At 44.2% G+C, this 23,935-nt stretch overlaps 1 protein-coding gene and 1 pseudogene across 4 annotated transcripts in view; one reads left to right on the top strand and one right to left on the bottom strand.

The window, feature by feature from the left end:
* Immp2l (inner mitochondrial membrane peptidase subunit 2) overlaps positions 1-23,935 on the top strand; it is an 845,970-nt gene that overhangs the window by 16,398 nt on the left and 805,637 nt on the right. The gene's annotated exons all lie outside the window — the stretch shown is intronic.
* LOC148120545 (small ribosomal subunit protein uS5 pseudogene) lies at positions 17,130-18,015 on the bottom strand (annotated as a pseudogene).

Here is a 23,935-nt window from a genome sequence, read left to right as displayed (position 1 = left end):
GACAAAATACTTATATGCATAAAATAAACAAATCTTTTTTAAAAAGAAAATTTTTCTTTAGTTTTCTAGATAACTGATTAAAAACGTTGAAAAGGTGGTTATTTATTTAGCTGTTTGTAAGGGAAAAAAAAGCTTGTGTTTGTTCCTGGGTATGTCTCACAGATTGAGCCTGTTTGTGTCTTCTTGCGAGAGGCTCTGGGACGTTTTCCTGTGTGCTTGGCTCCTGATCATGTTTATTACCCGCCTGTCAGCCTGAGACGTTAGGTTTCCTTTCAAGAGCAGGAGATATACTGCTGCATTCTTCATGGACGGAGAGACACATCATTTTCTGTTTATGAAAGGGGAAGACTGGGTTCCAAGGTTCATATGATTAGTCTCCATGTAGCCGAAGTCAGTGGGGCAATGTCAAGTCAGGTAGAGAGGTTCTGGGGAAGGGAACAGAAACAGCCTTGTGAGGTTTAATTCCTCAGGCAGGAAACAGAGAGAACACTTCTAGTTTTCCTCAAAATGCCCCTCTGCTTTAAGATATTTAGACTGGCCCATGACAAAATGTCTTAAGTTAGACAAAGCTTTATTCCTCCCACAGTTCCAGAAGTTTGTGCGAGCACCACCTCTCGTCAGTCCTGTTGCCATTTTCACAATAGCGAATCTCAGCTTGTGTACGTCTGCTAATCTGAAGGTTCTTTCCCCGTTATTTTAAAAATACAGCATAGGCTCAAAGACAGTATGATGGACCATCCTACGACGAAAGATGTCCTAATGCTCAATGACTGACCCTTAGGGTGGACATTGGCCATCCGGGAGGATGCGTCAGCAGCACACACAGAAGGTGTCAGCTGCCATCCTGATGAGGATGGGGACAACTCAATTTGATGTGTGTCTAGAGAGGCACACGGCTGAACAACTTTTTACTTTTTGGACATGTTTATTTGATCAATTGTCCTTTGTAGCAGCCAAAGAAAGTCACTGTAGAGAAGGGAACCAGGGCTGAAAGAAACGATATTCCATCCTGCAGCTGGGTTCTCTGGGTACATGGGAAGAAAACCAGAGATGCTAGTGTCTTAGGAAATCTTCATGGATGCCTAATGCCAGGACTTAAGGAAGATTAGGAGGGGCTGATTTCTTTTCACGAAGTCAGAGCACAGTTGTTGAGTGAATGACATCAGTTGAAGGCTGATAGATCACCTTGGATTTTCTTCCTCTTTTCTTTTTTCCAGCCTCACTGTGTAACTTTGGCTGGCCAAGAACTTGATGTGCAAGCCAGGCTGACCTCAGACTCACCGAGATCCACTCTGCCTCCGGCCCATCTTGAGTGAAGGTCTTGAGAGGTGACTCGGCAGTTAAGAGCACTGACTGCTTTTCCAGAGGATCTGGGTTCAAATCCCTGCACCCACATGGTGGTCCTAAACATCTCTAACTCCAGTTTCAGGGGATCCATCCAGTGCCTTTTTCTGGCCTCTCTGGCCACCAGGCATGCATGCGTTACCAAAACTCTCACATACATAAAATGAATAAAAAAATAAAAATAGAAGTCGAATAGTTGAACGGAAACATATTACTTCATGCCCCGAGCATGAAGTAGAGAAGGACATTGCTCTCGTCTTCCTTCATGCTGCATCTTGTTCTGTAGTGGATTAAAACAGCTCGTAGAATAGGTAAGCACAGATCTGACGTGTGATAGATTGAGTTTCAGGTCTGATCATTTGTGAGCCACTTAAGCTGAGCATTGCGGTTAGCGACTTTCCGGAGTTCCTCCGAGCAGCTCATGCCCCTGCTGGCAGTGGTTCTGCTGCTTCTGCTGGGCTAACTGGCCTCCCCCTCCCTGTCCTGCCTCCTCCACTTCAGGCTTCACACCCCGTGCTTTTGCCACACTAACTTAAAGGTTTTTTTTTTACTGTGGTCTCTGTTTCGTCTTTAAATCTGCATCAGAACTTCAATTTTCATATACAGTCTACAGGTTTAGGTGTCTAGCCATTCCCCGTGCTCTGTGCTCCTGCCACATAGAATCTGTTGGATTTATTTGATTTTTTCTTTTAGAGACAGGTTTCTCTGTAGCTTTGGAGCCTGTCCTGGAACTAGCTCTTGTCCTTAATTTTATAACCGGAATGTAGTCTGACCTCTCTTGGTGGTGTTGAATCAAGGTGGAAGACAGAAGAGATACCAACCTAGGTTACCTTTAGAAAAAAATGGAAGAAACTTTCAAAATTTTATGAGCAAAGCCACTGAGCAGTGCCTGATGAGGGAATCCACTTTCTGTTTGCATTGAGAAGCTTTGAGAATTGGAGAAAATGTCAGTGTCAGCCGCAGACGTTGGTAGATAATGTAGCCTTAGGAGACCGTAGCACTGGGGAAGGAGGAATTGAAGGACTTCTCAAGAATTTTTGCCTGGAGACCCATGTGGTCAATAGTAGGGTGTTTAATCTGAAAAATGTATGGCATCAGGTAGAACATAGAGGGGGTGAAGAAAGTATACCATCTAAGAAACAATTAGCATTAGTGATTGTTTTCATTACGGTGATTGGGTTAGAAAGTCATAGATGCTCAGAAACCAATAAAGGAAATTAAGACTTAATGATTTAAAGATGCTGTATTGAAAAAGGAAAAGAGCCCAATTTTATAAATCGAAGAAAGTAGCAGTGATTCTGTAGGCGGCTGCTCGAAGGTGTGACACCTACAACAGCACAAAAGGAGAACCCCAAACACAGTGTCTGCCAGACACTTTCGGAACGCTCATTCGCAAAGAAACAGATCCTGAGATTGTATAGTGCTTTATCAAGTGTAAAGGTATACAGTCTATGCCATCCTTGCTAATGTGTCATGCGGATTTGTGCCATTTCCTCAGTTGAAAGAGTTAACAAAACAAAATACACATACCGTTTGGTTCTTGTAATAGGATATGTCCTAAATATCTTCTACTTATGTGAAATAATATATATTTAAGGATGTTCTTTTTATTCAATTTTATTTTCTATATATGTTTTGCCAGCATACATGCAGTGCAGGTGTGGGCCAGATGAGGGCAGCAAAGCCTTTGGAACTAAATTTGCACGCGGTTGTGTTCCACTATGAGAACCAAACCTGGTCCTGTGGCAAGAGAGACCTGTGCTCTGAACTGCTGAGCCGTCTTTGCTGTCCTATCAGCCTTATATCAGTTGGAAACATCTCCATGTTTAGGAAAGTTGGTCAGTAGACTATGGTAGATTCATTGGCATACATAGAAATTGTTAAATGAAGGATTAGTCTTCAAGAGATTTTATTATGTAAAAAAGAAAATACATAATAGGTACCAGGTTACTGTTTTGAAGAAGACTAAATTAAGATTGTTTTCTTATTTATGCCTAAGATCTTTCTCTCTCTCTCCCTCTCTTTCCCTCGCTCGCTCGCTCCCTCCCTTGCTCCCTCCCTCCCTTTCTTTCCTTGTTTCTTTCTTTTCTTCTTTTGGGTTTTTGAGACAGGATTTCTCTGTGTAGCTCTGGCTGTCCTGGAACTTGCTCTGTAGACAAGACTGGCTGTGAACTCAGCCACGAATCTGCCTCTGCCTCCTGTGTACTAGGATTAAATGCACCACCACCACACCTGCCATTCTTAAGAGAGTTGTAAGAGCATGGAAAACACCTGTGGGACCAAGAACTTGGTACCCAGGGAAGAGGAATGGGATGAAGTGTTACTTTTCTATTGTGCATCTCATTTGGGATGTCCTGAAGTTTCTCTCTGTGTTCGTCTTAACACAGAAGCTCTGTGTATCTCTCTGTGTTTCTCTTCTGAGTAGCAGAAAAACCAGAAAAAACTTTAAAATGATGAAAGGTTTAAATGATTAAAATATGAAAATAGTTTTAGAGTTTTTAGTTCTGACTGAATTACTCCTAGGCCTATGGTAAGAGGCAGGATGTTGTGGAAGCGTGAGCAACATGGTAGGGGAGGATGCTGATCTGACACTTGGTAGGAGGTAAAAACAGCCCAACGTAGCGGTACACACCTTTAATATCAGCACTGGGGAGGCAGAGGCAGGTCTGTCTCTGAGGTTAAGGGAGGTTAAGATCAGATGCCTGATCTACATAGAGTTCTAGGACAGCCAGGGTTACGTAATGAGACCTGTCTCCAACCAACCAACCAACCAACCAACCAACCAACCAACCAACCAACCATCCAAACCACCCACCCCAGAGAGAAATGGCCTAGGAACATATATCCCTTTAAAAGCATACCCACAGTTACCTGCTTCCTCCAGCTGGGTCCCACCCTATGAAGGTTGCAGTTTTCCTGAATGGCACCACATTCTGTGGCTATTTGTTTAAAATGTGTGTGTGTGTGCATTGTGTGGGTGTGTTTTCTAGTGTGTGTGCCTGTGAAGGACAGAGATTAACTCCGATGTCTACCTCTGGTCATTACCTACTCCAACAAAGCCACACACATCTCCTAATAATGCCACTCCCTTTGGGGGCATTTTTTTTTTTCTCAAACCACCACAAAGGGATAGTGTGATAAGCTTTGTTTACATTCTCAAGTATTACTATCTGCTTGTGCAGCAGAAAGCTTAGGGATGCTGGTTTATTTGAAGTGTGTTTTAGTCTTGGCCAAAGTTTGACATCTATTAGCATTTTTTGAATTTATGAAATGTATAATTTAGATATGGAAATAAAATACCTCTCTCTCTGTCTCTGTGCAAACTAGAGTTGTCTGAGTTAAGGGAACCTCAATAGAGGAGTTGGGTCTGGGGCTTGTCTATGGGACATTTGTTTGATTGATGACTGATACGAGCAGGCCCAGCACATTGTGCAAAATGCCACCCAAGTGGTCTTGGGAAAGTTGAGCAAGCCAGTGAGAGCAAGCAAGGAGTAGCATCCCTCTGTTGTCCCTGCATCTTCTGCTTGAATTCCTGCACTGAGTTCCCTCAGTGTGGGAGTGATCAGGACATGTAAACCAAATGAATCCTTTCCTCTCCAAGTTGGTTTTCACCAGTGTTTCATCACAGCAGTAGAAAGCAAACTAGGGCACACTTTCAAAAAAAATTAACTTCCTGGCAATATCATTACAACTTAGTTTTTTTTTAATGATTGTTTAGAGTATTTTATAAATTTGTATTTATTTATTTCTGTGTTCGCCCTGTGAGTCTTGGCATACATAAGGAGCTCAGAGGACACTTGAGTGGTTTCTCCTCCCAGCATGTCAGTTTTGGGATCCCACTGAGGTCATCAGACTTGCCTTTATCTGCAATGATAAAAAATAAAGCCTCTCATTAGCACATCTCTGGAGTGTTTTTGACTCAAGGTTTGACTGGTTAGAAAATATGCTGTTTAGGGCTAGTGCCTTAAGGTTATGAATCTTATTAATTCATAGAGAGTGCCAGATCAGCACTTGGCCTAACATATACTTTACTGGTTATTTGTTTGTTTGTTTACTTACTTGGAGTGTGTATGTTATTATGTTTTCTGCTTTGTTCCTGCAGAGACTAGGCAAGCAAGTGCTCTCTCACCAAGTCATATCCCTAGCCCAACAGTACAGATTTTTGTTCTCATATTAATGTGACCAAGCTGAACATCAGGTTGTTTTAAGTAGGACCTGCCAGTTGCAGCAGATGACAGGGTTGTTGGGTGGCAGTTATAGTAAGACTGTATCCAATAAGAAGAGTGTTTAGTAGGCAGAGTACTGCAGAAGCAGAAGTAGTTTGGGTTGGTTTTCAAGTACTGTGCTCTGTATTTATTTCATATTTGCCGGAAATATTGCATATGAAGATTATGCCTTGAACACTGAAAAATGTTTTTCCAGTATTAACGAAATGATTGCGGAAAACGTGGTGCTTGAAAGGTCACGTTGATTTTCCTGCAGTGATAATTTTATATTTGGTACATATTGTTGAGTCTTTTGGGCTCCTACTTGAGTGCTTAAAGATCAGGTAATAAATGGAGAGGGGAAACTGCAAAAGGGCACAGTGCTTTGGAGCGTGTGCGTGGCTTTGGCCTTTTGTTTCTGACTGGAATTTCAAGGTCTAGGTCACCGAAAAACTGAAAGGACAGCGTGGTTAGTTAGGGTCCTCTGCACTCACCAAGTCCACACACAACCCCACTTAGGTCGTCCTGCGCATCCGTGTCACATGGAGATTTCCCGTGTCACTGCTCTCTGCACTGGGACACGCTTGACGCTTACGTTGCGGAGTTGACTGCCTTTCGGTTTCATCGATGACACTGGAGCCCTCGGTGCTCTCATTCTTCCCCAGGTTTGCTGGGTTGGGGCTGACAGTAGGAAACCTAGCTGAGCAGTGCGTACACAGGCCACAGGCTGTTGCTAGGTCAGACCTTGGTTCACTGTGGCATTTCAGTGAGATACTTAGATGCCATATATTTTGTTTTACTCTCTTTAATACAGTGGTAGGATATCTTAGATATCACTAAATATTCTTTACTAATCTGAAACTTTTGATGCACATACAATATGAAAAAAAGCCACTCATACTTGTAAAAAATAAATAAACCTTTAAAAAAATTTCCATGTGGTGGTGAAATACAGCTACAGTTCCAGTAGGTGGGATGCAGAGGCTGGAGGATCTCTAAGTTCAAAGCCAGCCTGATCTACAGAGCGAGTTCCAGAACACAAGTGAAACCGTGTCTCGAAAAATCAAAAATCGAACAAAAAGAGTTGGATGAAGTTAACAGAGTTCTTTAGAAAATACTTAAAATATTATCTTTTTGTTGGCCAAAAATTTTTAGTACGAATAGTAAATAGTCACATGAATTGTGACAATTGATACAGTGAGGATTGTTTTCATTTTTAATAAAGATAGTTATTCATTGTGAACAAAATCAGTCAACGTCAGTTTCCCAGAAGTTATGGCTAAATCCCCAGACTCGAAAGAAAGTCTTAGTTTTTTTTAACTATTTATAAATAAATAATATAAATATATAGTATATTTATAAATAGTGTTCTGGCTGCATGTATGCCTACACACCAGAATAGGGCATCAGATCTCATTATAGATGGTTATGAGTCACCATGAGGTTGCTGGGAATTTAACTTAGGACCTCTTGAAGAACAGCCAGTGCTCTTAACCTCTGGGTTATCTCTCCAGCTAAAGAAAGTCTTAATTGAGAATTAATTAATTAATTAAAAGAGAAAGTTGTAAATAACTACTCAGTGCAAGATCAATGAAACAAAAGTTTCAGATTAGTAAAGAATATTTAGTGATATCTAAAATATCATACCACTGTATTAAAGAGAGTAAAACAAAATACATGGCATCTAAGTATCTCATTGAAATGCTACCCTGAGCCAAGGTCTGACCCAGGAACAGCCTGTGGCCTGTGTAAGCATTGCTCAGCTAGGTTACTTCCTGTCAGGCCCCACTCCAGCAAACCCGAGGCAGAACGAAAGCACCATTCACATGGTACCGCATGCCTGGTGCCTACATTAGGTCCTTCGGAACTGGAATCCCGGAAGATTACACAGGCCATCGTGTGAGTGCTGGGAGTCGAACCAGGGTCTTGCTGCTCCTAACCACTGAGCCGTTTCTCTAGCCCCTAGCTTCATCTAACATGTTCTATAACTGACTTTCATCTGTGATTTCATTATGACTGTTTTTGCTTGCTATGAGAAGTAAAATAACTATTTTAAAATTAATAAGTTACTCAGCAAGGAAAGGTCTTTGGATGATTTTTTTCCTCAGAACAAAGCTACATTAGGTTCTGAACAACTTCATTATTCAAAGCTGATGGATATTAATTTAAATGTATTCAGATTTATATATGGCTCATAGATTTTTATCTAGCTCATATATTCAACAAAACCCATCAAATTATTACTGGGTTTTCTTTCTGAGCCATTTATTGTAATAGCCATTATAATATTAGTATCATTTGATGTTGATGAGACAATAAAAATAAGTTTCTTACAAAATGGGGGAAATTAGAGAATTATTCTTAGGGCTATTAGGCTGTTAAGATGAAAATAACCTTTTTGGTGGCTAGTATGAAACAAGTAAATAAATAAGTTTTATTTATTATTTGCACTACATTTTTGATTAATGAAATTGCATTTGTCTTTGTTACTGAAAGCAGGAGTGTAATAGAAGGCTTGCCAAGTGTATTTCTTGCTCCCACGATATCCAGTCAGATCCTTGATGTGTGTTTTTATTAAACCATTACGGGTACTAAGTAAAGATCAGATCAATAAAATGGAGCAGTATCATCATTAGAGGTGGAGGTCGCTTTCGAGTGTTTACCTTGTAGCAGCCATCAGAAGTGGTGGTGATGCTGGGATACAGAAGGTCGGCGACCTCATCCCAAGGGAGGGCTCGTCCCAAGGGAGGACTTTTCTTCCCTGGGAGGCCAACATCTGAGCATGACGCTCATTGCCTGCTCCTTGGCCTGGCTGTGGCTTATCCAGGTCTTCCTAGTTCTAGTTCCATGCTGGCTGTGGGAAGAGGGAAAAGGGGCGACCTAGGAGTAACCGGGCACCTTCTTTAGAAGTGACACATGCAAACCTTGCCATTATCAGGCAGGTCGGTGGCTTGCCGGGTGACGGAATCTGCTGGTTCACTTCCTTCCTTATTCTTCTGGTTGTCATCGGAAGGAATGCCTGTCATTTACTGCACAATCATACCAAGCTGTCTTTTTATCGATACTGTAAATGGGTAGTAATAAAAACCTTATCTACAATTAAATAAACACCCAAGATACATTTATAATTTTATTCTAGTGCTGGACATGCTTCAGAAAATTCTAAGAATGTCAGGCTGTAGACAAAGCCATGAGTTGTGGGGGCATGCGGAAGCGATGTCCCTGTAGAATGACAGCCCACAGTGCTGGGTGTCAGACACAGGTGTGGGTAGAGAGAGCCAGAGGAGCAGGAGGAGGAAGAGGGCTCTGCCAGCGAGGAGTCTCCTGAGGTTTCCCAGAAGAGAGGAAAATGAGGTTGGTGCCTTCTCGGCTCAGCAGATCTCATAATTCTGTGCGTTCAGCTCCAAGGGTTTCCGATCCACCTGTTACTTTGCAGAGCTCGGCCCGGATTGCAGGTGTTTCCTTGGCTCCCATTCCTCAGCACTGTGCTGTGCACAGGGTGGCAAAAGGCTTCTGTGCGGGGTGTGGGGGGGATTCCATCTCTGTGCCCCAGCACGCCAATCCCCTCCCCATGGTTTTTTGAAGGTCGAATGATGAACCACTCCCGGTTTCACTTGCCCGTTCCCTTGGTGTTTCTTGATTGCCAAGTAACTAAAACTTCCCATGAGACGTGAGTTTGGTGGACCTTTTTCCATACTAAGTGCGATGGGCTGCTTATCTGCAATATATAAAACAGCTGCAGTTGGCATCTACAGTGGGGCTGTTCTGTTGCTCAATTAGATCATCCTGGCATTGTATATTATGACTCATTAACTTGAAGATTTGTATATAAACAGTGCCATTAAGTATAGTAAAGATAAGTACATTTAGAAATAGCTGCATGAGATCAACAATATATTCCTCGGAACCTAAGTTCTTTTCCCTCTGCTGGGATATTTCTGCATTCTAATGGTATTTCTCATTTTATCTCAAATACAGACCCATAAACCTGACAGAGATGAATTTAGTGTAATGAGAAAATATGGAAGACATTAGGACTTGAATTACTCTACAAACATCCATCCACCGCGGATCCTTTTAAGGCAGGGGCTTTAACTCCCCCTTTTCCCTGTCCTATTCTTATGTACTGAATTTCTCACGAAGAAAATCTTTCTTAGAATCGCATCCTTTAAAGATAAGCAGAGCCGCTGTGTTGAAGACAGCAGAGGGCTCCTAACTACCTCTCTTTTGTGCCTGTTCATGTCAGCCCTTGCGCCTGCGCATCAGGGACTCTTTGGGCCCCTCAGAGTTCTGGTTAGAAATCATCACTTTTTGTTCCCGGGTGTGGTAGTGCATCCCCTTACCTCAGCATTTAGGAGGCCACGGCAGGAGGATCTTTGTGAATCTGAGACCAGCTTAGGTTACATAGTGAGTATAAGGCTAACCTGGGGTACATAGTGGAACCCCTTCTAAAAGTAAAACCAACCAAGAAATGAAAACTCAAGGCAGTTCCTAGAGAGATGCCGCAGGTTGGATAAAAGAGCTTCTGGCTCTAATGGAGGAGCTGAGTCCTGGTCCCAGAACCCGTGAGAGGGACTCTACTCCCTGCAAGTCCTGTTCCTCTTCTGGCCTCTGTGGGCACCCCGGTAGTTGCATATATTCACAGAGGCAGACAGACGGAAACATGCACATATGAATCTAAAAATAAAAAAAATATTTTAAAAATCAAAGTATAAGAAAACATTTGCAAAAAACTTTAAAGGAAAACCCAAGTAAGCTACATAACATGATCTTATCTCAAAAGGATACCCAAGCCAAAACCCAAACAAAACGAAAACCCCAAATGCCAAGCGAAAACCCCCATCATTTTAAAGAAAATTAAGCTAAGTGCCTTCTTGGACAACCCCTTTTTCCATGATTTATATATAGCATCTATCACACTCAAAATATGATTTTTGATAGCTTATATGGACAAGAAATTATGAGGTGAGCTTAATAAAGTAATTAAAAACTAGTAATAAATTATAGGAAGCATTTCATCTCTTCATCAAAGAGATGTCAGACGTCAGACATTTAAGGACAGGGTGCTGAAGGATCGCGTGAACGAGTCTGCTCTCACAGAATGTGTAGCTGATGGAAGATAAAGATGAGAAATTAAGATGGGAATAATACCATGCTTGAGGAGTTGCAGGATTCTGCAGGAGCCCAGGGTGGGGGTGGAGTGGGGGGGTGGGGGAGCATGTCTACCTCAGACTTACAGGATCATCCCGGAGTGCTGGGTCCACTGTCATCTCTGCTGACTTGCGGGATGCAGAATACCAAGAAGAAGAAAAGCAGAAGTGGTTAAGCGAGAAGACGGAGTGTTGGGTGAATGACGAGACCCTGAAAGAGCAAATGAGATGAGGCCAGGTCTGATCGGCGTTAGCCTGAGCAGGTGGCCTTCTCTGTCCCCTAGGAAGAGTCGGGATGGCAGTCGGGATGTAGTCCGCATGTATCGGGAGGTCGCTGGTGCTCAGTAGCACGTCGAGAGCTGTCTGGATGATGCAGACATTCTGTGAGTGTCAGAGGCCCATGGAAGAGTCCAGAATGGGTAGAGTTTGTTTTTCTCTGGCATCTGACTGCCAGTCTCCTTTCTTACTTTGCTCGGCACTTTACTTTTACGTCCCTCTTTCCCCATCACAAGGCTAGAATGGTTCAGAGGCCCAGTGCATCACCCGGAGTACTTGTTAGATTCCCGGATATGCCTTTGCTCTCCCAGCATGGTATGATGTCTGGAATCTATCAGGCGCTCCGTAGATATTTATCCCCGTGAAAGGAGTGGCTGCTGAGGAATGTGAGGCAGATTGGATCATTTTCTAATATTTTCCCCGACTTTTCCAGGATGACAGGGTGCAAATTCACACAGTCTTCAAATTTGTGGGCTGTTTTTTCCTGGGCTTCAGTTCATTCCAGTTGGGTATGGAGATGTGCAGAACAATTAAAAAATAACTCAGCCCAACTGTTACTCTGTAGAAATTGGTGTAGAAGCACGATTTATGAATTTAAAGGTCTTTTTTGAAAGTACGAAGGGAACTTCATGTTCATATGAAGCATGTGATGATCACACATGTGAAATTTCTTTAAACATTTTCAGTATCATCCTTGGTCATATTTTTCAATAGTTTCTGACAGTTTCGCACTTGCATATAATGAATTTTGGTTATTTTTCCCCCTCATTCCCCCTGTCATCCCTTCCCTCTCCCACTGAAAGCCTTTCTCCCCAGCATGGCTTAGAACACATTTTGACCACTTGAAACTGCACACACTGTCTTTAATAGTGGCAGGACCAGAAAACAAGGTGATCCAGTCTCAGTTGTCTGTGCTGACTGCCTGCTGTGGGTTTCACACCATGCTTTACTGTGTGTGTCCGTGTGGAGCTCCGTCACGCAGGGGCCTGAGCGTCTTTCGGGCGCTTCCGTCTTTGCTCAGCACACTCATGCTGTTGGCTGCGGGATATGATATCCAAGGCTCATATTATTTCTTCATGTCCCTGTGTGACATTCAGCGGCTGCTGATGTTGGTAGTAAAGCTCGGGGGCTGTGTCCGAGACACACCCACTACTTCCCCACGCTCTTTTTATTCACAGTGAGCACTCTGCCTCTCAACTAATGCTTTTCTCACTTTGTTCACATGGCAACACATGTCAATCAGGGGTCCTGAACCTTAGAACCCTTACCCCAACCTCTGCTATGATAGGAACCCCACTCCAACTAAGCTGAGACTCTGATCTTGTCCTGCTAAGCTGGGCACAGTGAAGGTCCAAGCCCAAGCTTCAATAAAGGCTTTGCTTTTGCGTGTGAGTTTGGATTCCTCTGTGTCCTCTGGGGGTCTCTGCGACTTGGCATAACAGACTCCGTTCTTCGCAGACAAGGCTGAATATGAGGAGTGAGCCAAAAGAGGGGGAATGCCTGTAAGAAACCACCCTTTTCTTTAGAATCGGAATGACAGAGTATTTGCTTTTTTTTTTTTTTTTTTTTTTGCTAGAAGAAGGCAGCTAAGTCTAATCCACTATTAAGAAGAGGGGTTGTAGCATGAATTGTAATTGGTCTTAATAATAACAACCCAGAGCCAGACATGAGGGGGTGAAAGCGGAGAGATCAGAGGAGCAGAGCGGTCAGCCACTAGTCTTACCTTCACCAATGCTCAGACCGAAGGGGCAGTCCTGTCTCTACGAATCCTCAGACTGAATGCTCTCTCTGCGAAACCTCAGACCGCATCTTCAGACTAAATTCTCAGACTGACTGCCTGGACTACAACCTCAAATCAACTGTTGCTCAGACTGCCTGCCTCAGACTGCTTGTTCAGACTGCTCCTTAGCCTGACTGCCTCAGACTGCTGCCTCAGATTGCGCTGAGCTCCTGTCTCCTCCCACCTTATTCCTCTCTCTGCCCAGCCATATCACTCTGGTCTCCACCTCTCTAGTGCTGGGATTAAAGGTCTGGGATCCAAGTGCTGGGATCGCCTTTGTGTGAGCTCTGTTTCTCTTTTAGACAGATTCAATCTTGTTGTGTAGCCAAGGGTGGCCTTGAATTACCAGAGATCCATCTTCCTCTGTCTCCCCAGTCCTGGGATTACAGGTGTGTGCCACCACTGCTTAGCTTCTAGTGGCTTAGCTCTGCACTCTGATCTTCAGGCAAGCTTTATTTATTAAAATACAAACAAAATGTTTCCACAAGGGTTATTAGGTTTCACCTTTTGAATAACTTACCTTTTAAAGAACTCACAGATATTCAAAAACCACCACAGCTTTTCTGTTTTCTCTGTCTGTCTCTTCCTCTCTCTTTCAAACGGACACACACTGTATTAATCACAAGTTTTATAATAGTGACTTTAAAAACTTACTTTCTGTGTATGAGTGTTTTGACTGCATATGCTTGCCTGGTACCCACGAAGACCAGAAGTAGGCGCCAGATCCCCTGTATGAGTGTTTTGATAGCTACATAGATAGAGTAACTTAAGATCATCATATGGTTAAAATTTTACAGGTTTTGAAAAGTTTATCAGGTAGCTTGAGCAGTATCCTCTACTGTATGAGCAAGTGTGCGACAATGAGAAGGCGTCCATGTGGGGAGCAGCCTCTCTAGTGTCCCAGCCCCATATGCTCCCGTACCCGTCAGAGGTTCGGTGTTCATGTGGAGGCCAGTCTTTCTAGCGTCCCAGCCCCATATGCTCCCGTACCCGTCAGAGGCTCCGCATTCATGTGGAGGGCAGTCTCTCTAGCGTCCCAGCCCCATATGCTCCCGTACCCGTCAGAGGCTCGTTATAATCCTTGGCCTTTCTCTGCAGCAGACACCGGAGTCTGGGTAGTGCTGTGTTCCATCTGCCTGGGTCTCCAGGCTTCACGACGTGAGCTTCTTTTTCCTGCGGCCTCTTGACTGTATTTGTTTACCTATTCATTTATTTAAGTTATATTTCCACCTTGACCTTTGTTGTCCTTTCAGAAGAGCTTCCCGTGTTTGCAGGTGTGGGCATCATCAACCGTGCTCTAAGCCCATACTCCCTCAGCCATCCCAGGCATGTAACAAAGGAGGCTTTTTATTTTAATCATCATTATTATTATTTTGCTTTTGCCGTAAATTGCATAAATCTTTTCATTTGGCTTGCATCTTTATCCAGCACTGAGCCTGGCCACTGCTGTGTGAGCTCCCCGCAGACCTGCAGCTGCCGTAGATGGGCCCTGGGCACCTTTCCAAATCTTCCAACTATGCTTTGGACAGGTTTTATTTTTGACAGACTAATCAGAACCTTAATGTCCTTCCCTGCTGCAAGAGTTTGTGTTTCTAATTTCTGTATTTCTCGTTTTATGAGAAGTCCTATCAGTCCCTGGGCTGGCATAACTTTGCTGATTCCCTGACAGTTTTTAGGTCCCTCTTTTTTTGAGGAACACTTTTCTCTCCTCTGTGTCTGTGGTCTGTGATTGGAGAAACCTTCTCACTCCACTCAAAGCCCTGACCAAACCCTGGTCTCATTTCTTCTAAGAACCCGAATTGATACATTCTATCCACTTGTGGCGATGTTTATCTAATGAGGCCTATAGTAGTTTTGAAACATTAAGAGCAGAGCTCAGTATAGGATTATCACAGGACCTGGAAGCGCGTTCTGTGTGTGCAGTGTCCATGTGTTCACTTGTGTATGCATACGTGTGTGTGTTGTTGGACATGTGTGTAGGCCCACGGTTGACAGTGGATGTCTTACTCAGTTTCTCTTCAGCTCACCCAGGGTTGTGATGAACCCAGAGCTCATTGTTCCTGCTAGTCTTGGGGAACAGTTTGCCCAGAGACCCTGTCTCTGCTCCCTGCCCGTTGAGATCACAAGAAGGCCGCCGAGCTCCCTGGGCTCCTACCTGAGTTCTGGGGATCTCAGCTCAGCTCCGACTATTCGCGTGGCAAGGCTTTCCTTGCTGCCTCCCAGCTCTGGAAACATGATCTTAAAAAACAACAAAACACACACACAAAAGAAAGGTTGTGCTCACTGTTGACCCCTATAGCCTTTTGGACTATTACAAAATACTATCCTAAGTTGGATATTGACTGATATCCAAGAGGCCTGAGTAAGAAAGCGTGTCAGGTGTGGGCCCACACGCAGCAGGTGGGGTTTGTGGGGAGCAAAGACTCAGTTCGTCATTTCAGAGCCGTCATTCACGGGGTGTTTCCCCATTGCTCTCCTTCTGCCTCATCTCATTTATTTTGTGTCTTGCCTTTCTAGGTTCTGCCTATTACCTTATTTTCTTCTCTTACTCTTGTTCCTTTCATTTTAAACGTTACATTTAACTACTCATTTATTTGTAACCCAGCCCAGGAGATGGGGTAAGAGTACAATTCTGTAGGGCGTGTATTCTCTCCTTCCCTGTGTGGGCTCCGGGGGGGGGGGGGGGACGGGGGTGCGGGTGAACTCAGGTCATGAGGATTGGCAGCTAGCTGTTCTGTCTGCTGAACCATCTTGCTAGCCTTTTTCTTTCTTTTTTTTTTTAAGTGTTTTTTTTCCCCCTTCTTTTTTTTTCACATTGGAATTAGGGAGTTTTCCTGTTATAGATTTTATTTTATTTTTAAAAAGCCCATTTTACATATGACTCAAATGATAAGTAATACAAAATTTTCTTATTTTTTTATAAGTGTTCCTAACACCCTTTAGGAATATTATTATAGCATTATGTAATATTCTTTACTAATTAAAAATATAGCTTTGCAAATAAGTATGTTTATGATGAAATTAGTTCAGAATCCTCCAGTTGTTTTTTTGTGCTGTGGGTAAGTACCTGGCTGACGTCACCTGCTGTGTTTTGGGTTTAAGTCCACGTTGCCCTTCACTTCTCTTAGCACCAGTGGTCATGCTTTCTGCATTAAATCAGTGAGGCAGAGCACACTGCTGAAAGTCAGATCTGTGGGTTGTTGAAACAAAGTTTACCAAGCTTCGCTTTGCTAATGGTTATCATTGAGTTGGATTTTTTTTTTGTTCTCTAAAAAGCAGCTCACAGCCCTGCTAATTTTAAGATAAATTATTTTTTTCAGAATCTGTAGTATTTTAGTGCTGAAATTGGAGATGGCTTTTATTATAAATATGTTAAATGGTGTTTATAGGGAATAGCAGGGTAAGACTGGTGTGAGTCAGTTCTCAGAAGACCCAGTGAAGGGCTGTGGATTTGTTTTATATGGTTTCCAAAGGCCTGCCCTCCGCTGTTCTCACTACCGCACACGCAATTCTTATCTGAAAAATAGTGTTCTTGTTCAAAAGATTTACCAAATATAAGTTATTTTGATGTTATTTCTAACATTTTAATGAATGCGTTAAACTTACGGAAGAGTTATCATGATTACTCTGACTTCTGTGTTTATGCGTGTAGTAGCTGTGTGTGTGTGCTGTTGTGTGCGCATGTGTGTGGGGGGCCAGAGGTGGACTTGGGGTGTCTTCCTTGATTGTACTCCACCTTATTTTCTGAGACAAGGAGTTCATCGAGCCTGCAGTTCAATGTTTCAGCTTGGCTGACTGGCCTGCGAGCTCTAAGGAATCCCTGCTGACCCAGACCTGGGGTCAGAGATGCTCGCTGCTCTGTGTGGCTGTCATGGGCCTTCTTAAGCCAGGCACCTGCTGTCTAACTCACTTCTTTTTTTTTTTTCTTTTTTTTGGTCAGCTTTCCATATTATGCTTTTTGTTTGTTTTTTTGTGTAGCCCTGACTTTTCTGGAACTTGCTCTGTTGACCAGGCTGGCCTTGAACTCACTGAGATCTGCCTACCCCTGCAGATCTGCCTGGCAGATCCCTTTGAGTGCTGGGATTAAAGGTGTGCACCATCACCTCCTGGTATGCATTATGCTTTTTTCCTTGGCATGGTTTAGGCCCTGATTTTCCATTCTTTATGACAGTGATCTGATTTATTTTTTTGTCTCATCTACCACAGGTTTGTATTTCCATCCATCTACTATCCAAGCTTCCATCTATCATCTATCTATCTATCTATCTATCTATCTATCTATCTATCTATCTATCTATTGTTTTTGAGACAGGGTCTTCCTTTTTAATGCCCATACTCTCTCTCTCTCTCTCTTTTTTTTTTTAACAGACTTGATTCACGTTTATTTTTTTCTTGTATAAAACCCCTTATGTGGTGGCCACAGCTGGAGCCTGGGTCCTCTGAACAGAGACTCTGGTGTGGGTTTTCACTAGGTGGTCAGTGAATTCCTGATAAGGAGACTTGGTGAACACAGTCTCTTTCCAGAGGTCGGGGGTCAGGTAGCTGTAGGTCTTAGAGATGGCATCAAAGGTGGCCTTGGCAAAGTTGCCCAGGGTGGCAGTGCAGCCCCTGGCTGATGTGTAGCAGTCATCAATGCCAGCCATCATCAGTAGCTTCTTGGGCACAGGAGCGGAGACTATGCCAGTGCCTCTGGGGGCAGGAATGAGACGCACCAGCACAGAACCACAACGGCCTGTCACTTTGCAAGGCACAGTGTGGGCTTGCCAATCTTGTTCCCCCAGTAGCCTCTCCACACAGGGACAATGGAAAGCTTGGCCAAGATGATGGCCCCTCGGATGGCAGTGGCTACCTCCTTGGAGCATTTAACACCGAGACCTACTTGACCATTGTAGTCACCAATAGCGATGAAAGCCTTGAACCTGGTCCGCTGGCCTGCCCTAGTCTGCTTCTGCACGGGCATGATCTTCAGAACCTCATCCTTTAGGGATGCTCCCAGGAAAAAGTCAATGATCTCGGACTCCTTAATGTGCAGGGAGAACAGGTAGATCTCCTCCAGGGACTTGATTTTCATGTCCTTAACCAGGCGGCCCAGCTTGGTGACGGGAATCCACTCCTTGTCTTCAGCTTTACCTCCGCGAGCCCCTCGGCCCCTCAGACCGCTACCGAATCCTCCTCGGAAGCCGCCACAGCCTCCTAATCCTGCCCCACCCCCACCCCTGGGCCCTCCGGGCCCTCCTGCTGCACCGGTGTCATCCGCCATTGGTGTCTTCCAGAAGAAGAAGAAGGCCCATACTCTCTTGAACCTGTCACGTAGCTTAGTCTAGCCTTGACCTTATTCATTGTGATTCTGCTTCAGCCTCCCAGGTGCTGGGTTTGGAGGTGTGCACCCTTATTCTCGGTATGTTATTTTTAAAATATTCTCAAAACATAGCAATACTAAACACATCTTTGGCACTCCCTAGTACTCATTAGCTGGCCAATAATATTTGTCCTTCATCTGTCCTATTTTGGGATAGGGGAAGGTTCTAAAGAGAACCAGACTTTTACTATATTTGCCTCTGGCGGCCTTAACTGTCAATTTGATACAACCTAGATCACTCGAAAAGGAAGCCATAACTGAAGGACTGGCCAGACCAGATTGGCCCGCATCCGTGTCTGTGGTTCATTGCCTTGATTGCTAACTGGTGTGAGAAGGCCGGAACCACTGAGCGAAGGGCGCCATTCCTGAGCAGGTGCTCATGGCCTGTGTAAGAACCTAGCTAAGCGGGAGTCTAGGGGTGAGTTAGCAGCGTTCCCCTGTGGTTACTGCTTCAAGCTCCCGCTTGAGTTCCTGCCCTGACTCTCTCAGTGATGGACTGTCAATCATGAGCTGGAATAAACCCTTTCCTACCCTCAGCCACCTGGCTCAGAATGTCTTAGCGCAGCAACAGAATGAAGCTAGAACGGTGTTTACTAGGTGTTATATCAATTAAAAGGTCTACTTTATGTTTTTTTTTAATGTGTGTTTTCACTTAAAAATGCACACAAACCCTTATTCCCCTGACTGCTTTGAGACAGGGTCTCTCTATGTAGTCCTGGCTGTCCCAGAACTTGCTATGTAGACCAGACTGGCCTCAAATTCACAGAGATCCTCTGCCCCTGGAGTGCTGGGATTAATGATGTAAACCACCGTGCCTGACATGAATGTTTTTCATCTCCCCAAATTCCATGGATTTTCATCAGTAAGGACATCTGGATCAGTTTGTCTGAGGTCGTGTGATCTGCTTTCATTTCTGTTTCTTGCTTTGTTGAGGGAGAGATGCTGGGCCTCATGCTCATTGGGCAAGGGTTCTCATCATGACCTGTACGGTTCCCTGTTACACATGAACCGTGGCCTGAACACCAGCACTCCCCTGCCCTGCCTTCTGCTGATGTTTCCATAGAGGCCTCTAGACTCACGCAGACAGGGTGGGGCCTGCGCTTTGACCAGCATCGGGGACAGTGTGGCAAAGTAGAAGCCGCCCTTAGCCTAAGCTGGGAAGCCTTAATGCTTTTCTACATTCTAGCAGCCTCCTGGCAGTGTTTCCTCTCTTAGCCGGGTATTTTAAAGTATGACTTTGAAAACAGTTTGCTTTCGAACAGTCCTGACTCAAACTGAGCGTGTCACTGTCTTAGCATCTAGATACATGTCAGCTTAACAGTAAAGACTTCGAATTTTCTGTATTAAAGATGCAATGCTAAGTCAAGATGAAGGGCCCTTTAGTCATCTCCCCAAGGACTACTTTCACTGAGTCTCCTTGCCAGGATGCAGCATGTTTTATAGCTAACTTTATTATTCTTCTTTTTAATTTCTGGCTGTTTTTCTTAACTGCTCATTTTTTCTTGACACTTTTATACATTTTTTCAGGATTTTCAAGTGAAAAATGTTATGTCAGACAAAACAGGTGTGGAATTGATACTGGAATTTAAGTTCTGAGGGTTAACAAGTATCTGCTTTATTGGTCTATGTATATTGATAAGAACATTTTGCATGTAGCGCTATGTGGGTAAGCCAGCTTGTGTGCGCTAACACATTGTGTCAGTGAGCTCTATCCCTACATAACCGTGCTGCTCCTCCATGTTGTGGTTTGGCTATGGTTTAGGCATCCAACTCATGCAGACAGATAGTGCCTATGGTGAGGAGTGTTTGGGGGTGAGAATAAGTTCCAGTGGTGTCATCTGTCACCTGTCACCCAGGGCTGCATCCTGGTGACTGTCTGAGGAGAGGAAGCCAGCTTCACACTCCAGGGTAGTTGTCGGCAGATGAGGTCTGCCCCTGGCTTTTGAGGGTTAGGCCTTGCTCTGTGAACTTCCCGATTGGTCTGAGCCTTGTGCAGCCTGCATCATTTGGTGTGCCGGTGCCAAGCCCTCTGTCTCTCATCAGTTGCCCTTCTGGACATCCCCTCAGTTGTGGCCAGGTTCAGTTGAGGCCCGTTGACCCGAAATATCCCCTTACAGGAGGTCCCCGGAGCGGCCGAGTTTTTCACAATGTAGTTGCTATTGCTGCCCTCCCAACCATGTAGAGTGACAGGATGGGATTTCTGTCACTGTCACTGTCCTGTTTCTGTTAGAGGACTGTTGGCTAGGACCCTCAGGTGGTTTTCAGACTTGGGAGGGGGGTAGGTTTGTTCTGAGGGGAGGACAGCCTGGCTCACACCTGCTTCTCTTTCTGCCTCTCTTCACTGCTCCTGGGATCCAAGGTTTTCTTTTTGGGTAGCTTCCCTTTCCCTGTATCTTTTACTTCCTTTATGTATTCCTGAAGCTCTGTAGATCTTTGGGATATAATCTATCTTTTTCTTACTCTATCTCTTTCATTGGCTCACACAAAGACAGCCTTTAGTCGTCTTTCTTGTGCAAGTGTGCGTGCACGCGCGCACGTGTGTGTGTGTGTGTGTGTGTGTGTGTGTGTGTGTATGTGTGTGTGTTTTGAATGATTTGGGAATTTCATGGCAGATAATCATGTATCCCTCCTATTATATATCTGATATTGATAGTTGGATATTTTTTCCATTCTCTCGATTTATAACTATGATCAGATTATAAGTTAGCTTGTATGTAAGGTGCTCCCCTCTTTCCATAAATTTTCCACATAACTTTTACCAGTGTTTATTATTGGGGTGACGTGACACCTGTTTATCACCCCTGCTGCTATGGGCAAGTGCCTGGTGACTTCGTACAGGCTGAGCTATAAGTAGACGCAAGAACTATGCTAGATGAATTCATGCATGATCAAAGCATAGCAAACAGAGGAGGAACTGATAGTGTGGGCGCTTATGCGGCTGGGGTCAGCAGTACCAGGAAGCCTTCACTGACAGGTGCTGTATACCGGCTGTAAATACAACTCCATCTGAAACTGAAAGCTTTTTAAAAATTATTCTCAGTTTAAGTACTTCAGCAATGAACCAGGTGTGCTTCTTAAGCAATGATTTTCTCAGGAGCGAAGCTTTGAACTTCCATCACTGGCGTAATTACTAGTGGAAGGAAGTAGCTGAAAAACAATTTTCTGTACTGTGTGGGGTGATTTTAGTGCCTTATTATTACTGTTTAAAGGATGTATTTTGAGAGGAAATTGGTACTAGGTACTCATTAATTTTGTAGTTTTCAGCATTTAAACTATGAACAAAAATCTAGAGATGTTATTGGACTGACTCTCTGGCAACTGCATAGATAAGGCAATGAATGGTAAATTTTACCTGACTGTCAATGCCATAGAGCTTTAAAAACTTTGATTTGGTATGAGTGGGAATGGATGAAGTCCTGAGCAAACGCGTCCTTGATGTAAGCATGGCCATGCCAATAACCCCAGTGCCCGCGTTCCTGGTTTCTGCTGTTGGTGTGTCTCCATCACAGTGCATTGCCTCTGAATCCCGGCTTTTCTAAATGTGTGTCTGTCATTCCTTCATTCTCTGTACCCACTTAGGTCAGTCCCTAAGCAGTGCAGGCTGTGACAAGTGGCACCAGCACGGGGAACTTGACTGTTCCCATTGGTCAAGTGAAGGAACGCTCCCATGAGAAGTGATCAAGTGAAGATGAGAGGAGCATATTCTGCACATCAAGTGTGAACCATGGGACAGGCAGAATCTAGAGCTAGTTGTATATACTGGTGCTTTGGGACAGATTTTGGGGGTCTTGGAGGTGGGGTGTGAACATTGTAGCTTCACTGGGTTTTAGACTGTTCTGGGGACATGCTCTTGGTTTCCAGAAGAAGGGGCCGTGGAGTTTGACTGCTTGGGGAGGATTGGATAGATGCATGGCCAAGCAACCCAAATGTTTTTCTATTTTTGTTTTGTAGTATCTTATTTGTGACTCTATAGATTCAAGACTTTTCCTCACAAAAGGGCAGACTCTGTCAAATTGGATCCAGGGGGAGTCCAGACTCTAAGGTCTTGTCTTTTAGGTTATGAAGGGGACTGGCAGTCAATTGTACTATATTTCCAAACGTACCAACAAAATAACATCATTTCTTTAAGGGAATGTAGAGAATTGTCCTCCAAAGTGATGCAGAGAACCATTGTTGCTGGAACTCACCAGGGCTGAGAGGGGCACATGGCAGAGCGAGAACCTTAATAGTTTTCAAGATTTTCTTGTTTTTGTGTTTGGTGACCTGAGTAATCCTGGCCAGAGGCCCCAGCGTTTCAGTTCTGTCTTTCTGTTGGGTTCCATAGACTAGGCAGAGTGTCCACTGGACTGGAGGCTGAACTGCACTGGAACGTTTAAGAAAACTAGGGGGTGAGTGGGGGATGTGGAGAGCAGATGATGCAAACATTGCCGTGTACAGGACCCCGGTGCCTCAGAGTCTTGGGAATGACAAAACCTTCCCTGGGTCAGTTTCAGACAGATGCCAAGGCCTTCCCTTGGTCCCTGGGCAGAAGTTGACAGTGTGTGCAGAGAGTATCAACCACAGCTTTCTCCTCCCAGAGTTTTACTGCCTAGGACTGCTCCCCTGTAGAGGACCCCTAACAAGACTAGCTAAACCTGCCTCGCCTTTAGCCTTTTGGCTGTAGATGATAAATTAGCCTCTTTCACATTCAGCGGTATAGAATTATTGCTCTGAGTTCTGGCTGCTGCTTGTGTGTCTCCATCAGTATGCATTACCCATCCAAACCCAGATTTTCTGTGTATCTGTGTCTGTGGGTCTATCCTTTGTTCATTCCCTTGTTGTCCCAGTCGGGTCAAACCCAAAGCCATGCCGGTGGCACCAGGTAAGCCTTAACATGAAAATGCAGTGTTTGTTTCTTCATTTGTGTGTGGTTCCTGTCGTAATAGCTGTAATCTTCTATCAGTGCTTTATTATTGTGAGTTGTGTGGGTCCTGTGTAAATCAGAGAAGGTAGGGCTGCACTGAGCCTCCCTCCCGAGCCTCTGAAAACACTGACTTCTCCTCATTCTCTTCACAAGGTGGCTTTTAATTTTTTCTTCCTCTTTGGAGCAGTATTTGGTGGCCACCAGGTTGTCTTGCCTGCCACATGCTCTGGATAATCTCTTAGCTGGAGAATTCTTGCTCTGAGTTTACTGTGCGGAAGGTAGCGGCAGTTCTAAGAGCAGTGCAATGAATCCTCGTAAGCTGTGAGCCAAAGATAATCCTTCCTTCTCTAAAACTTGTTTGGGAGTATTCTTTCACAGCACGGAGAGACCAACTGACACACAGTACGAATCATGTCAATGAGCCTTTAAAAAACCAGTAAGGATCAGAAAACGGCTCCAGGCAGAGGTGTTTGCAGGGAGAGGGAGGTAATGAAATCTGAAGTTGAGGAAAATTCATCTCTTGCATCTGAAGTCTCCATTTCAATAAATATGTCAAGACTGGCTGCCCGGCACATGGAAGGCAGAGGCAGGTGGATCTCTGTGACTAGGCTAACCTGATCTACATAGTGAGCTCCAGGGTAGCCAAGTGATGCATAGTGAAACCTTGTCTTAAAAACAGAAAAAGAAAAACCAAAAACCAAAATCAAAATAAAGGGGCTGGAGAGATGGCTTCAACAGTTTCGAACACTGGCTGCTCTTTGAGAAGAGCAGCCGGCACCCACACGGTGGCTTACAGCCATCTATAGCTCCAGCTCCTCGGGATTCAATGTTTTCTTCAGACCATATCAGGTGGCAGACATACAAGTGGTGCATACGCATGTGGGGTCTCCTGTTTCCTCCTGGTCCATGGCCCCTGGT

Source organism: Myodes glareolus, chromosome 11, assembly GCF_982192425.1.
Source record: "Myodes glareolus chromosome 11, mMyoGla1.1, whole genome shotgun sequence".
In the NCBI taxonomy this organism is placed as follows: domain Eukaryota; kingdom Metazoa; phylum Chordata; class Mammalia; order Rodentia; family Cricetidae; genus Myodes; species Myodes glareolus.
The sequence above is the reverse complement of the archived record's forward strand: the minus strand, read 5'-3'. Positions and strand labels throughout refer to the sequence as shown.